Genomic DNA, 12977 nt, shown 5'->3' with positions numbered 1-12977 from the left:
GTCACCGCTCCCCGCCCCTGCGCGAGCCACCCAGCCCCGCCCCGCCCCGCCGCGGCCGCCGCCGGCTCCTCCTCCCGCGCCCGCGCGCCTGCCCCGCAGTCCCTTCGGCCCGGGGGCGCGACGGGGCGGCCCGTAGGTCTCCAGGCGTCTCCCAGGACACGGCGGGTTAGGGGCCGGGAAGCGGGGTGACTCGGGGCTACGGCAGAGCTGGGCGCCGAGTCAGAGTCCCGGGCGCGGCGCACGCACGTACACACCACGCGCGCGCTCTCACACGGGCCTGCGGCCGCGGGAAAGGGAACGCCGGGGCCGGTTCTGGCGAGAGGAGGTAGGTGCGAGCGCGGAGAGGCGGCGCTTGACTCCTCCTGCTTGCCGTAGGAAGCGGACTGCTGGAATCCCGGAGAGCGGGGTCGTGTCTTCCCAAACCTTCCGCCACCCCACCCCCCCACTTGGCCGGGCCGTTAACCAAACGCAGGACCGCCGCCGCCGAAGGGAGGACCTCCGGGACTGTCACTAGATTCACGGCTGCAGTGGCACCCTTTGTGCAGGGGGATTTATCTTCTCCCCCAGCCTCAGCTTTTGCGAAATTTGGTCGCGAAAGGTAGCAGTGTGATCCGAGACTCTGGAGCCGTGCACAGGGGCGTCGCAGAAGACCCTCGCCAGTGAACGACGTTCTCCGCAGAGCTTACGCCGGAGAGAAGAGCGTGGGCGGGAACGGGTGTCTGCGTTCGGGCGCCACGCGGGGCCCCGCACTGTGCTCCGTTAGCTGTTGGGTGCAGATCTAACGACGCCGCCACGCAGCCCAGCGTTCTTGTACTGAATCGCCTTCAGTTTTCTTTTGTAGGAGCCGTGCAAGGAGCGTAACTGCAGCCATTAATTTAAGAATGTGGATAAACAATCTCGAAACCAAGAAAGTAAGAGTGGTGTGAATTATATTTATTCCCAGCCTTCCAGTGTTTATTAAAATAAATGCCCGTGAGTTGAGAGCAGTTTAAAGTCATCGTTTTACTCATGCTTACCTCCCACCACCGTAATTAATCACTTTAGGGTCCGTCATACTCCCACTAACGTTTTCCCATCTTTCCTCAGTATTCATTTATTCACTCACCGAATTCTACTGTTCCATTCTGCCCAGGCTCTATAATTGCTCCTTCCAGGATCACCATACGCTTGTATCGCTGCAGTTCTTGGGCCTGCTGTACAGCCTCCGCCTTCTGTGCTTCCAACCTAGGACGTGCTGCCTGACGAGGAGACTATGTAGCTGCGAAACAAGCCGTAAAATGGCTTATTTCTTGGGACATCCGGCTGTTTACCCAGGAAAGGACATTCATTCTTTGACTATTTTTCAAGACCTTTCTCATCTGACTCATGATCTGTTACTCTCGAGGGTGTGATGAGGTAAAAGAAAAGTAAACTGGGAGTCAATTTATCTTTCTATTCTCCATTCTGCCACTGTCTACTTGTGTGACCTGGGGCAACTCACTTTACTTGTGGGTCCTACTTGACTTTAAAATGAGGTTTGAATTAGTTGTCTGAGATCCATTATATCCCTAAAAATGTGTGCATCTGGAGAGTTAAGATGCTAAGCACTAAGTTAGAAACAGGGATACTCTGATATCACAGATCCAGATTTTTTTTTTTTTTTTTTTTTTTTGGCCTCTGCCCCGATTGTCTTTTCTTCTTTTTTACAGTGCCCCAGATATTTTTTTTTTTTTTTTTTGTCGTTTTTTCGTGACCGGCACTCAGCCAGTGAGTGCACCGGTCAGTCCTATATAGGATCCGAACCCGCGGCGGGAGCGTCGCCGCGCTGCCAGCGCAGCACTCTACCAAGTGCGCCACAGGCTCGGCCCACAGATTTTTTTTTTAACCTATATTCAGGATTTTTTATTAAAGCTGGCTAATTGAGCACGTGCCTTTATTGTCACTTCTTCCTGAGACCCCATAAAATGATGATAAAGAAATAAAAATGATATATACAAAATAGAAAATGAGAAAGGAGCCATCAGAAGATTATTTTTTTTTAGTTTGACATAAGAAAGTGTGATCTGACTAAACAAAATGGAGGAAACCATAATGTAGAATGAGTGCAGAGAATACAACAGGCAAAGAAGCGGTCCTGTCTGCCCAAAAGTGCTTTAAAGAGACAGATTTGGAGACAGACAAAACAGAGCAAAGGTGAAAAGCAAGGCTGAAAACAGGGAGACTAAATACAGTAAGTGGAACAGCAGAACCCTCCCTATATCTCAGATATAATAGCTAGGCATTTATCCCAGGCTAAAAATGAAGAGTTCTCATAATCTCTAGGGTGAACTTGGGCAGGTGTTAATGAGTGTTAAATGCCTAAGAGTAAATCATTCTTCATTCTGGTACAGTAGCTGGTTTCCTACCCATTCACCCTAAAGTGAAGTTGGGCAAATTGGCAAGACCCTACCAAGTTCACAAGACTCCTAAGCAGCATTCCGACCACATCTTAAATATGAACAGATAACAAAGGACTATTAGACATTTAAGGGAAGTCTCCAGCATGGAAGATGGGGGGAAGATAAACAGAAAATGTGACTGTAAAGGAAACAGACAAACTTCAGAGAATGAAAACATTTGGGGATATGCAGGGACTCATAAAGTTAACCTCCAACATAAACTTTTTTTAAAAGACTTAAAGATGTGCTCAAGCAAAATGAGGGAGAAAACAGGGTATGTGACAGCATATCCAGAAATCACTAGATCCAATCCAGGAAAATGGTAAAGGGAAGTCTCAAGAGCTTGGCTCTGTTGGTACGGAAGGACAGGAGTTCTCAGAGAGAAATCTGCTGGATAAGAGAATTCAATTGAATAATTAATTACTGTGATAGAAAGCTTAGAAAATGCTGTTTGGGGGGCCATTCAACTTTTAGACCCAACCTACTAATAAATTATAGGTAGTCTTGCTATAGTTATAGCATAGTTTATAAATTACACGAATGATGACAACCTAGTGGTAAAAGTACAGCTGATAGTTTAAGATATGGAAGATAAAGGAGAAAGACAAAAGTAAAGGTAGAAGCATTTAAGACATTATGTCTATAGTTGATGGAAACAGAAATGGTTGTTACAATATATTGCTCGAAGCTGGAAAGGGGACAAGTGAAGGAACAAGAAATTATATAGTATATATTGAGAGGACAAGAGGACACAAGGTACAGAGTTGATTAAGCTAAATCATCATCTATGTAGGCAGTTCATCAAGAAATAGGCGCAAAAGACTTAATATTGTTCAGATGGCAGTACTTCCCAATTTGTTCTACCAATTCAGTATAATCGCTAGCAAAATCACAGGTGCTTTTTTTTTTTTTTTGCAGAAATTGACAAGTTGATCCTAAAATTCATATGGAAATACAAAGCACCCAGAATAGCCAAAACAATCATGAAAAAGAGCAAAGGTGAAACCTTTCCAGTTTCAAAACTGACTGCAAATCTATAGTAATCAAGATAGTGGGGGTATGGGAATAATGAAAAATGTTTATCAGTGGAATAAAATTTAGAGTTCAGAAATAAACCTATACATTTTTATGCAATTTCCAACAAGGATGCCAAGATAATTCAGTGGTGGAAAGAATCATCTTTTCAACAAGCGGTGTTTGGACAAGGTATATCAGACAGAAAGTATAATGGTGGTTGCAGGGGGCTGGGGGAAAAGGGAAAAGGAAGTTAGTGTTTAATGGGTACAGAGTTTCAGTTGGGAAGATGAAAAAGTTCTGGAGATGATGGCAGTGATTGCTGTAGATAATAGTGAGTGTACTTAATGCCACAGAACTGTACACTTAAAAATGGTTAAAATGGTAAGTTTTGTTTTGTGCTTCAAAGACGTTGTTATGGACTAAGTTGTGTTCCTCCAAAATTCATGTGTTGAAACCCTAACTCCCAATGTGACTTATTTGGAGATAGGGCCTTTAAATTAATTAATTACCTCTTTAAATATGTTAATTAATTAATTACCTCTTTTAACAAAGTTAAATAAGTTCATAAGGGTGAGGTCCTAATCTAATAAAACTGGTATTCTTATAAGAAGAGGAAGAGATACCAGGGGCACGCACACAGAGAAAACGCCATGTGAGGACTCAACAAGAAGACAGACATCTGCAAGCCAAGGAGAAAGGCCTGAGGACTTGGACTTCCAGCCTCCAGAACCAAGACGTTTCTGTGCTAGTATTTTGTTATGGCAGCCCTATCAGATTAATGCAGAATTTGGTACCAAGAAGTGGACTGCTCCTATGATAAATACCTTAAAAATGTGGAAGTGGCCCTAGAACTGGGTAATGAGTGGAGGCTGGAAGGGTTTTGAGGTGCATGGTAGAAAAAGCCTAGTTTGCCTTGAGTAAACTGTTGGTAGCAAAATGGACATTAAAGGTGAGATCTCAGGGCCGAGCCCGTGGCGCACTTGGTAGAGTGCTGCGCTGGGAGCGCGGCGACTCTCCCGCCGCGGGTTCGGGTCCCATATAGGAATGGCCAGTGCGCTCACTGGCTGAGTGCTGGTCACGAAAAAGACAAAAAAAAAAAAAAAAAGATGGTGAGATCTCAGATGGAAATGAGGAACATGCTATTGGAAACTGAAGGAAAGGCTTTCTTTGTTATAAAATGGCAGAGAACTTGGCTAAATTGTGTTCTACTGTTTTTGGCAAGTAGAAGTTAAGTGATGAACTTGGATATTTAGCTGGGGAGATTACTAAGCAAAATGTTGAAGGTGTGGCCTGGTTTCTTCTAATTCCTTTAGTAAAATGTGGGAAGAGAGATAAATTGAAGGAATTGTTAAACAACACGGAGCCAGAACTTGAAGATTTGGAAAATTCTCAGCCTATCCATATTGTAAAAAATAAAAAAGCATGTTCTGGAGAGCACACCAAAGGTGTAGCTGGAAAATCATTTGATAGAGATCATAGGTGCAATTTACAGATTTATTCAGCTATCTCAGCAGAAGCCAGGAACAGAGAAGGAATTACACCAGCACAGGTACTGTCAGCTTGGACTAAGAGTACAAAGATGGGGGAAAAAATGAAGGCTGTTGGACTTCGGGGATTCTAAAGGATGAGTCAATAGAGCTATCTGGCTGTGAGCACACATTACCCTTTAAGAAAAGGGAAGACTAACTCTGAAGGTGATTCAGAGATCAGCAGGGCTGCCATTCTCACCATGGGCCCAGAGGGTACAGGTCTGGGGAACAAGGCTGTCTCCTAAGTTCCATAGGGTCAAGCTGCCACTGTCACTGCCTCGAAGGTATGGCTGCTGCCCAGGGCTGAGAGGGTAATGCTGCCTCCCCAGTGAGCCCAGAAGGCAGGCCTGCCTATCCAGTGGCCTAGAGGGCAGAATATCAAACCAAAAAGGATTAGATCACAACCCTCAGCATGGTGTGGTCCGCACCACGCTCAGCCAGTGAGTGCAGCGGCCATCCCTATATAGGATCTGAACCCGCACCCGCGGCCTTGGTCGGTTCGCGGCCTTAGCGCACCCAGTGCCGCACTCTCCCTAGTGAGCCACGGGGCCGGCCCAAAAAAAGGATTATTCTTGAACCTTCAAGTCTAATGGAATTTGCCTTGCTAGTTTTGGACTTCCTTGGGACCCTGATGGAGTTTGGATGTATTGACCTCCCGGAACTCATGTGGAAATCTCATCCCCAATAGTGTTGGAAGCTGTTTGAGTCATGGGGGTGGATCCCTCATGAATGGATTAATGCTCTCCCTGGGGGGGTGGGGGTAGTGAGTGAGTTCTCACTCTATTAATTCCCTCAAGAGCTGATTGTTTATTTTTTTTTAATTGTATTTTTTATTTTTTTAATTTCATTTGTTTGTTTATTTTATTTTATTTATTTTTTTTTTCATCTTTTTTGTGACCGGTAAGGGGATCGCAACCCTTGGCTTGGTGTCATCCGCACCGCGCTCAGCCAGTGAGCGCACCAGCCATTCCTATATAGGATCCGAACCCGCGACGGGAGTGTCACTGAGCTCCCAGCGCCACACTCTCCTGAGTGCGCCACGGGGTCGGCCCTGTTTGTTTATTTTAACTTCTCAGTATACATTGTAGTTGATTTTCATGTCCCTTTATCCAATCCTCTTTCCCCCAGACCCTGGCACCTCCCCTCTCTCTTTCTCTTGCTTCCTCTCGCCTTATGATCTGCTTGTATCTGCTGGCTGCCTGCTGCTTTCCGCCAGGAGTAAAAGCAGCCAGAGGCCCATGCCAGATGCAGCTGTCCCAGAATCGTGAGCCAAATAAACCTCTGTTCTTCATAAATTACCCAGTTTCAGGTATTCTGTGATAGCAACACAAAAATGGACTAATACAGACCTATCCTCCTTTTGTTTATACTATGTCTGTCTCACCACTGTATTCTGAAAGCATATAACTTGTCTGGTTTCATATGTTCACAGCTAGAGAGGAATTTTGTCTTAGAATGACTCATATCTCAAGTTTCACTAATACTTGATTTAGATAATATTTATTTATTTAGGTGGCTGAATCCGAACCCATGACCTTGGTGTAATAAGGCTGCATTACAACCAACTGAGCTAACCAGCCAGCCCTAGATAATATTTAGATGAGACTTTGGACTTAGAGTTGATACTGAAATGGGTCAAGACTTCTGGGGCTATTGGGATGTGGTGAATGTATTTCTCATATGAGAAGGACATGAACTTTGGGAGTCCAGAGGGCAGAGTGTTGTGGATTAAATTGTGTTCTCCCAAAACTCTAATCTTCAATGAGATCATACTCAGCCTGTGGTATTTTGGTTTGGCAGCCCTAGCAGACTGATAGAGACACCATCATGAAAATGAAAAGACAACAAAGAATGGGGAAAAAATTTGCAAATAGATGAAGTTCTGTTACTGAAGTAAGGAGAAAATGGCTGTTGGGAGACAACTATCAATCTCTGCCACAAACTTCTAAAAAAATTACTGAAATTTTAGAGCTTAATAGACACAGTAAATGCACCTGAAGAACAAGTAAGGTTGACAATCCAACAGAAAAAATATCTAGAATGCAGCACAGAGAGACAAGGAGATGAAAATATGACATTAAATTAAAGACATGGAGGACAAAATAAATTTAAATTAGCAGTTTCCTAATTTAAATCTATTTTGAATCTCAGAAGGAATATCAAGAGAATGGAGGCAAGCTTATTTTCAAAGAGATCACAAGTAATTTCCAAACTGATAAAAGACATGAATCTACAAATCAGGATTCACTAATACTAAGCAGGATAAGTAAAAAAATTAAAATTAAAAAAAAATCTTTCTAGATGCATTGTAGTAAAACTGAGAACATAAAACACACACACAAAATCTTAAAATCAGTAGTATTAATTTCCTAGGGCTGCTGTAACAACGTGCCACAAACTGGATGCCTTAAAACAGAAATTTATTGTCACACAGTTCTGGAAGCTAGAAGTCCAAAATCAAGGTGTCAGCAGGACCATGTTCCCTCTGAAACCTGTAGGGAAGAATCTTTCCTTATCTCTTCCTAGTTTCTGGTGATTTGCCAGAAATCCTTGGCATTTCTTGGCTTGCAGTTGCAGCACTTTAATCTCTGCCTCCACTGTCACATGACACGCTCCCTTCATGCGTCTGTGTCTCTTTTCCTCTTCTTATAAAGATGCCAGTCATATTGGATTAAGGGCCCACCCTTCTCCAGCGTGACCTCATTTTAACTAATTATGTCTGTAATGATGCTATTTCAAAATAAGGTCAAATTCTGATGTACTTTGGGTTACAATTTCAACATATCTTTTGGGAGGTTACAATTCAACCCATAAATAAAAGGTCAAATAAAAGATAAGCTTATGTTCAAAGGACTAGCAATTAGACTTAGAGCAGACTTAGTAACAGACAAGGGAAGCCACAAGACAAATAGAAGAATATCATCAAGTGCTGAAAGAAAATTATTGCCATCTTAGAACTGTGTACCCAGTGAAACTACCTTATGTGATCAAGGGCAAAAGAAAGATATTCAGATAACAACACAGGGTTTATTAGCAATTAATTTTATTAAAGAAAAATCTATGTGAGACTTCAGAAGAAGAAAAATAATCCTAGAAAAAGGTCTGAAAGACAGGATGATGGTGAACAAAAAACTTAGTGAACATGTGGGTAAATCTAAACATACATAGTCTGTTTCTACCTTCCCAAAATTGATTCAAGAAGAAACAGTAAACCGGAATGTTTCTATAACAAAGAAATTTATTTGAAAGTAAAAAAATCTTCCACTAAAAAAATGGTCTAGATGGTTTTCCAGATCAATTGTACAAAATCGTCAAGGAACAACTCATTTTAAACTTACTTCAAAAAGTAAAAAAAAATAAATAAACTCATTCCAACTCTTCTGGAGAATTTTTTTAAAAGAAAGAGAGAGTGACATAAAATATTCTCACTCCAATTCATTCAGTGAAGTTAATAAAATATTGATACCAAAGCCAGAGAAGGACAGTATAAGAACATTAAATTGTAGAGCAATCATACTCATGAAGAATGGTGCAAAAATATTAAGTTAGTGGCAAACCAAATACAATAGTTTATTTAAAAGATAGTATATTATAACCAAGTTGGGTTTACCCAGTTGAATTAAAAATCAATCAGTGTAATTCACCACATTAACATATTAAAAGAATCCAATCATATTGATAGACGCAGAAAAAATATCTGATAAAATGTAATGCCCATTTATGATTAAAAAATGCTTACAAAACAATTATAAAGGGAACTTCCTTAATCTGAAAAAAGCTGTTTATAAAATGCCTATAGCAAACAATCTCCTTAACAGAAAAACTTTAAAAGCTTTCCCCTTGTAAAATCAGTAATAAGACAAAGTCACTATTATCTCTTTCATTCAACATCTATCATTGTCCTAACTAGCATACTAACATAGGAAAAGAAATTTATAAGGATAAAAAATGGAGACCGGCCAGCTGCCAAAAACAACAACAACAACAAAATGGAAGAAACAAACTGCTATTATTATTATTATTATTTTTTTTTTTTTTGTCTTTTTTCGTGACCGGCACTCAGCCAGTGAGTGCACCGGCCATTCCTATATAGGATCCGAACCCGCAGCGGGAGCGTTGCTGCGCTCCCAGCGCTGCACTCTCCCGAGTGCGCCACGGGCTCGGCCCCAAACTGCTATTATTCACAAATAATATGATTATCACCATTCGGGTTTTCTACATAAAAGATTCTGACTAAATATCAGACTTAATAAAAGAATTTAGTAAGGTATTTAGATACAAGATAAATATACAAAAATCAAGCATATGCTACATCCTGGTTAGAAAATATAATTTTGAAAGAGATACCCAGAGAAAAAGATTAAATGATCCATAAATATATGACAAGATGCTCAACTTATGACAAGTAAAATGCAAATTGAAAGTACACTGAAATATCATCCCTCATGATCAGATTGGCAAAAATTCAAAAGCTTGACAACACACTGCTGGGGAGGCAGTGAGGACAAAGTCACTCTCATACATTGCTGTTGAGAATACAGAATAGTGCAACTCCTCTGAAGGATCATTAGGCATTATCTAACAAAACTACATATGCATGTACCTTTTGACTCAGCTATACCATTTCTAGGGATTTATCCTAAATAGGCACCTCTGCAAACATTAAACAACATATACACAAGGTTATTCATTGAGGCATTATGTGTAATAGCAAAATGCTGAAAACACAGTTGGATAAACTAGGGTATATATACATAAAAGAGAAATGCAGTTGTAAAAAAGAGTGAGAAAGATCTCTAGAGACTGATATAGAGTGATTTATAAGATATATTGTTATGTTCTAGGGAGTATATATTAAGGCTACTTTAATGTAAGAAATAAAGGAAATATTTGCTTATTTTTCTTAAAAAGAAACACAGGAAGGATAAACCATATACTAATTAATGGTTACTGTATTAATCTGCAAGGGCTGCCATAACAAAATACCATAGGCTGGGTGGCATAAACAGAACTCACAGTTCTGGAGGCTAGAAGTCTGAGATCAAGGTACTAGAAAATTTGGTTTCTGGTGAGGTCTCTCTTCCTGACTTGCAGATAGCTGCCTTCTCATTGTGTCCTCATGTGACATTTTCTCCATGCATTCATAGAGAGAGCATGCATGCTCTGGTGTCACATTCTCTTCTTATAAGGACACCAGTCCTATCTGGTAATAGCCCAGCTCTTATGACCTAATTTGCCCTTAATTACCTCTTTGAAGGCCCTATCTCCAAACACAGTCACATTTAGGGGTTAGGGCTTCAACACATGAATTCTGGGGGAACACTATTTCAGTCCATAAAACATAACTACAAGGGGTAGGTGGAATGGATAAGAATAGAAATAAGATTTCCCTGAGCATACCTTTTTGTAAAGTTTTAAATTTTGAATCATATAAATGGTTTATATATTTTTAAGAATTTAATTCAAAAATGGTGAAACAAATGGACCTAATTATTTCAAATTGATAATATAACCACACCGGGAAAAATTTAATCCAAGTCACTTTTTAAACATTTTTTGGTGGCTGACTGGTACTGGGATCTGAACCTTTGACCTTGGTGTTATTAGCACCACGCTCTGACCAAGTCAGCTAACTGGCCAGCCCCCAGGCCACTTTTGAACATAGTATTCTGACTGCACATCCTTAATAGTGTGTAGTGTAAGAACTACAAAGAAATCTTGAAAGTTACTTAGATTTGTTGCTGGTGGCATCAATGGCATAGTAATTCTTTTTTTTTTTTTTTTTTTTTTTGTCTTTTTGTGACCGGCTGCACAGTGCTCAGCCAGTGGGTGCACCGGCCATCCTTATGTAGGATCTGAACCCGCGGCGGGAGCACTGCTGCGCTCCCAGCGCCGCACTCTCCCGAGTGCGCCATGGGGTCAGCCCAATGGCATAGTAATTCTGAAACTATTCTGTCTTTATTGTAGGCTAGAGCAAATGAATAAGTATATTGATGTTATTGTGGGAGATAAGAAATTCAAATATGGAATGGGGAAAGATGAATAAGACTCCTGTAGTGTTGGATATGGATCAAAATTATCAGTGTAAACTCATGATTTTTTCCTCCTAGCTCCATCCACTGAAAAGGTCTAGAAGCAAAGAAAAACCAGTAGCAATGGGCACATCTGGCATTTAGACCTTGGTATCTAAATACTATTCCCCTCTAAAACAAAGAAACCCCAGAGCTCCTTGGATAAATGACTGATGACTGACTCCAGGTTTGGGGAAGATAATAAGTAATCTGTAGGATGATATTCTGAGATTAAGTGATTGAACTCAATTAAGAAATATCAGGGAGAGAAAAAAATACCTTTACAGTAAAGGAATCTGTCAGATACCACCTTAACCAAGTGACTAAACTTAGCATCACCATTAATGGAACAAACTGACGTTAAATGTCTTTATGTTGGATGCAGTGGAAGTACATCACATAACCTACTCACAGTTGCTGACCAAAAATGTTTAACCTGAATCTAATCATGAGAAACAGCCAGTCAAAGCCATTGTCAAGAACTACAAAGAGTCTGAGATTTTACCATACTTGCAAGGTGAGTTAGCCTGCAACAATTTTGTGGATGCTGGCAGAAAATACAAGAATCCTGAATCAAAGATAAAGGACAGTTTATCACTCACACCAACAGCAGTAGTCAAAGTACCATCATTTTCTTGTGTCAGTTTCCTAAGCCCCAATTCCCACAGGGTGGTATACATGCTGTGGTTGAGTTATAGGAGAGGAATCACTAACTTAGGGAGTCCAAATCTTTTATAATAGGCTGCAAACAAACCTGCCTGAACTTTGCCTTAGAAAGAGACATTATCTTTATTATAGTTGATAATAAACAAACCTGTCCTCAAGAGAGACATTGTCTCTAGCTTCTAAGGCTATTCACTACCCAAATGTCCTTGAAAAGATAGTTCAGAACAAAAGGACAGGGAGTGCCTCTGATCACAAGGCACGAAGAAGAGACATGGAGAGCTATCAGTAGCCAGTTTGTGGGACATTCTACAATACAACTGGCCTGGAATTATTAAAAATGTCAATGTCATTGTCACTGTAGCAAACGTTGTCAGTGTCCTGCTCATTTTCACTCAACTTTATCATCTCAATGTCCCACTCATAGGTGATGGCCCACTTTTGGGTTTTGCACTTCTTTGCCAGAAGGCTTTTTCCTAAACCCGTGCCTAAGGCAGGGAATTAACCACTCTTCCTCCCACCCCCCAACCAAGAGCAACTCTCGGCCAGCAACTGACAAAAGATAGTGTGTAAATATTACGGCCTCTTCACCCTCTGCGTGGGAGAACCCTGAGATATGTGGCTTATACTAATTCCCTGCTGACAGTATAAAGCCGTTTTCAGTGGCAACTGGCTTGATAACACACCCTTTATTGTCTGCTTTCTTTCCCCGTCACACTTCCCCACTACTGCACTGGTGTTTCCTGGAATCAGCTCCCAAATAAGCTACTTGTACAGTACTTGAATCCTTGTCTCAGAGTTGGCTTCTGGTAGAATCCCAAATAAGACAATCCCCACATGGAAATGTCAGATATGCAGTTAGATATGAATCTGGAATTCAGAGGAGAGGTTCTGGCAATTTATGAGTCATCAGCAAAAAGATGGCATTTGTTCTGGTTATCTATTGCAGCAAGACGGATTACCCAGAATTTGGTGGCTGAAAACAACTATTTTTGGTAGCTTATGATTTTGTAGATTAGGAACATGAGCCTGTCTCATCTGGGCAATTCTTCTGTTCCACATATAGTTGCCTGAAGTCACTCCTCAGTACTCAGGCTATGACTACCAGATGGGCTAATCTGGAGGATCCCGTGACTGGCAGCTTGGTGGGATGGCTGGGAGGCTGGGCTCGGCCGGCTCTGCTGACCACAGCACCCACTGTGGCCTCTTCAGCATGGCTTCCTGAACGTCTCCTTAGGACTCCCAGAAAGAATGTTTCAGGAGAGAGGAGGTAGAAGCTG

Source organism: Cynocephalus volans, chromosome 1 (genome assembly GCF_027409185.1).
Source record: "Cynocephalus volans isolate mCynVol1 chromosome 1, mCynVol1.pri, whole genome shotgun sequence".
Lineage (NCBI taxonomy): Eukaryota > Metazoa > Chordata > Mammalia > Dermoptera > Cynocephalidae > Cynocephalus > Cynocephalus volans.
Note: the sequence above shows the minus strand (reverse complement) of the source record.